Below are 4,931 nucleotides of genomic sequence, written 5' to 3'. Positions count from 1 at the left end.
AGCCCTGGAATTTGAAAAACACCTGGTCTTAGAGATTTACACTTAAAAACATTTTTTTCCATTGGTCTCTCCCTCCTTAAACTTCGATGCCGTGGACATAGGAAGAAGAGCAAGTTTTAGTGGGAAAATAATGACTTTGACTTTAGAGTTGTTTGCAGATGTCCAATAGGTATTAGATATTAAAAGCCAGAGCTCAGAAGAGGGTTGGGATGGATATAGAGATTGAAGAGCATAACTGGAGGAATCATTTGCAATTCTATGGGATTTTTCTCTTTTTGTCTCCACAAGTCTATGACCTTTATACATTGTCTGGTTTAGGCAACCACATTTCTGGGAAGAGCTTAGAATTGGTTATAGATGGAGTTATTATGATTTAATTACTATTACATTAACGATTTTTCACTATTAAATTCGTGGTTGTTTTAGGGTGATTTTTATGCAGCCACAGTAACCGGAACACACGTAGAGTTTTGTTTGATAACTTTTGCATTTATTAGCATAAGCGTTTACTTCATAATCGTAATTATCATTTTATTGGCTGCAAAATATTTTGAACGTTTTAGAATAGCTTATTTAAATATTGTGCTATTCTTGGCTATTTAGACAGCTTCTCATTTTTTGCTGCTTAAGTAGTGATATATAAAGTTGTGCACAGAGATTTTTCTTTTTCTTTGAACTGCCTCATTGGGACAAATTCCCAGAAGTGGAATTACTTTTGAGTGTGAACATTTTTATGACTACAAAAATGTACTGCTAAACTGTCTCAGACAAAATTGCAATACTAGATTATTCTGCCATCCATCGTGTTTGGCAAGTTCCGTATATAAAACCACCTCAAATTTGTTTTGAATTTAAGTCAAATACAGATAATTAAGTGCATTAAAGAAAAACCTTTACTGTATGTCATCAGTATTAGACATCATTGCTTTTAATTTTAGCTAATTTAATCAGTGAAAATTGTATTTCATCATCGTTTAGAATTTGTATATATTGAGTGAGCACTGAGGCTGAGATTTTGATATATTTTAAAAATTGTTTTTCCATATTTTAAGGATTGTGAAAAATTGTTCTGCACATAGAAATATCTACGTATGTTCTTTATCCAATAATGTATTTTTAATAGCTCTCGATATCACTGCTTTTTAAACTGGAAGTCACAATTCGCTAGTAGATTATGAAGTTAAGCGGCTCATGACCAGCATTAAAATAGAGTAGAATAAAAATATTAAAAACTTATATTCGTGACCAGCATTAGAATAGAATAGAATAAAAATATTAAAAAATTATATTCTGATAATGTTATCAGAATAAAATAAAAATATCATTCCGTGCATTGTGGGGTGGGATTTTTGTGTGTGAAACTTTTGTTTCAACACAAGTTATGTATGGTGTCATGATACAGAAGCTTCTTTTTCCTTGTGGAGGATGCAACCAAAATATTTTTAAAAATCGACCTTAAAAAACATATTTATTAACTCCCTTTTAAAATTGATATAAATATTTAACATATTTATGAACCCCCTTTTAAAACTGATATAAATATTTCCCAAGCTATGTCTTCCCCTTTTCATACTGAATTAGCTTTTTCTTTCGTACCGTTTAAATTTTTCATGTCTTCAGGCCTGGCAGTTCTGTTTTCAGTTGAAATTGGAAAGTCATCTTGTTTCTACAAAGGCGATAAATGATCCATCGCGTTTTTTGTCAATTCCATTCTTACCGAAGCGTTCTCTGGGCACCCCTGAACTTATAAAAACTCATGTCGGCTCTGCGAAATGCAAATGCTGTGAGGGAGTGGGCAAATCGAGACTATGTGGTAATTACGGGAGCACGGACAGGCCCTGTTCTCACTTCCAGCTGTCAAAGTTTATGTTGCATCAGCAAAATGAGGTCTGGTGCAAATGCTGGTATAAGCAAATGTTTTAATAGTCACCCAAAGATAGCTACGGAATAATGAAAACAGTTGAAGAGGAAGTAAAGTTGAAAATTGACAGAACACATGTAAATACTCCGAATCATAAAGAGAGGTGAGTCTGGGGACAGAACGGTTAAAGTAGAGAGTGGTCACATAACAGTGATAATAATAATGATGACTATGTATTATGTGTTTTCTAGACTCGTTCTCTCCTCACCATTACTTACGAGAGTTTATCATTATTTCCATGTTACAGTTGGGAAAACCAAAGCCACAGAAGGCTGTATGATTTACCCAAGCTCATTCAGCCAGCAGTTGCCTGGGATTTGAACTTCAAGCCCATGCTCTTAATTACTGCCCTGTGCTGCCTCTCATGGGGAACCAGGGGTTGCTGTCAAAGGAAAACGGTGAATGAATGCCTGGGGAGAGAGTTACTTCCATTTTAGGATTCTCAAAGGAATTCTTCTGTTGCTCCATGGAACCTTCCAGATTTCCTCATCTACTCTGGGGCATTTCTTTCAAGCAACCGGATCGGCTCACCTAGAATAAAAGCAACTTCAACTCTGTTAAGCGCATTGTGAAAATTCCAAATGTTACAAGGTCTCAAAGAGGCAGGGGAGTCGGTGGCATAGATGTGGCAGCCCGTGCATGTGGATTTGTGGCTTGGCTCAGCCTCCTTCCAGCTGTGTGATGTCAAGCAAGTTCTCTTCATCTGTAAGTTAGAGATAATAATACTACATACCTACTACGATAGACAGTGCCTGTCCACAATAAGCAGTACATTAGTATTTGCTATATTATTATTATTACATGCTATAATTCTTTCTTTTGGATAATTTTGAATAATTTTGAAGCTGGTATACTGTATATTAGTTGTACTTTGGTTTTTCTGGTTGGATTTTAGGAGATCATCTAGTTTTATTAGCAGCATATTGACAGAGTTTTATGTTGATGTTTGTTAGCTATATTTAATCAACTGGCATTTTCTTACCTAATTCTTGTTTCCAGAACACATGCTATTCGAGTCGGGTGACCATATGTCCCAGTTTACACTTGCTCTAGCATAATTATTAAGAGTGCCTCCTTTCAACTCAGAAGTGTCCTGGTTTGGCAGATAAACCACGTGGCCATCCTATCTGGAACACCGTAATGTCTCCCTTCCCTGGTCACTGCTGCATTCTACGGTCTGGGTCAGGAGGCCAATGCCTGGCATGAACTCAAGGGCAGCAGTTCCAACCACTTTTCATGCCAGGACCCCGTTGGCAGGCTGCAGAAGCCTTTGGGCCCCTTCTAAAAAAAATTTTTCTAATGCTGAAATAAAACGTACAGGATTACAAAGGAATTCCATAATTTTAAAGAGTGCTGACACAATATTAAAAAAAAAAATTGTGATATACTAATATAAAGACTTTTAATTAATAATTAAATAACAGGTCTGGTGGCAGGTTAATAACTATCGTACTTGTAAAGCAATGATGAGCATATTGATGTTTCGAGGTATCTATAACATCGGTAATATGATATAGAAATTTCTGTGATTTCTATTAGTGACAAAATCACACCGTTTCTGTTTGTTTTCTGTGTTCACAATAGAATGCAACTTTTTCCCTGTCCAAGTTCCCAGACCTCGTGACTTCTTTCCAGACCTCTTATGGACCCCACTGTCACGCCTGCCGTTTACCAGCAAGTACTTTGCACAAGTCATACAACTGCTCTGTGACTTAGTTTCTCCTCTGCAGTGGGAGTAATAACACCTACCTCACAGAATCACTTTGAGGATTAGATCAGGTAATATATGTAAAACGCTTAGTACAGTGCTCTATATATTCTTATAAGCCCTCCACTGATGGTTCTGTAAATAGAAATAGTATCGTGGTTACTGTTACCGAGTGTTACTGAAACATTAGCGTTGACTCCTGTGTGCCAGCAGGGGGCAACAAACACTACGCTTCCAGCTTAAGAGGACAAGCACAGAGGAGTCCCTTCTGCTCACGCAGAATGAACTAGATGAACTCGGTGCCTTCTGCCTCCTTTGCTTAGTCCTCTGTGCCCAGACCACCGAGACATTGTTGGGAATATTCTGGAAAGGCTGGCAGGCCAGGGACGGGGCCAGAGACCCGCTGTTTGGGTATATTTTGTCCAATCCAAGCAGCATTTTAATATTATAATTGGAGAGAGCTAGTGCTAGGTCCTGGGAAGAATTCTGTATATAGTGGGGGCCTCTCAGTTTATTCTCACATACTCCCTCTTTAAATATTTCTTATTATCTAACCTTTCACCTGCCTCCTTATTCATAGAAATATCACCTGCCCTCCAGGTAATCCCAGGAGCCAACAGAGTTTACACAGGTTGTGGTCAACTTAGAAATATTCGACCCAGGACGTACCATTCTGTCCTCCATCGCTGCACCATGATGAAATCATTGCTTTATCTTACCTTGTACAGAATAATCTGGAAAGCTTTTGAATTAGAGCACACATAGAAAAAAATCATCCCAAGTATAGTGGCAGGAAGTTAGCAAGTTGTACATACCAAGGTCACATCGCCCTATTCTTTTGCAACCCTTCTCAAGGACATCCGAGAAATGATAAGCAATTAAATAGAATGATAAAAATAACGTGCTCGAGATAGGCAAGTTGAAGTTTATCACTTATAAAACTGTTTCTAAGGGAAAATGCTTTCTTCTTCCAAGTGACTGATCTAGGTAGGAATCGTTGGTAAATTTGTAACCAGAAGCTAGACGATCTTTTCTATGCCCCTGGCACATGCCGCAAAGCTGAACATGTAACTAGGTCTCCAAGAAGACTTATTGAAAGGTACTAAAATTTGGAAAATGAGCAGAGAGAACCCCAAGAGAGTCAAATGGGTTCTCCATTTCCTGGTTTTAATGTTTTCTGAGACTTTTTTTTTTTTTTTTAAAGATCAGAACACTTTTTTCACAAATGGAATCTTACACACATTTCCAACAAACAAAATAGATGAAGAGGAATGCTTTCTGGTTGGGGGGGGGGGGGGGGAA

This window comes from Pteropus alecto, unplaced genomic scaffold (assembly GCF_000325575.1).
Source record: "Pteropus alecto unplaced genomic scaffold, ASM32557v1 scaffold22, whole genome shotgun sequence".
NCBI classification, from domain to species: domain Eukaryota; kingdom Metazoa; phylum Chordata; class Mammalia; order Chiroptera; family Pteropodidae; genus Pteropus; species Pteropus alecto.
Note: the sequence above shows the minus strand (reverse complement) of the source record.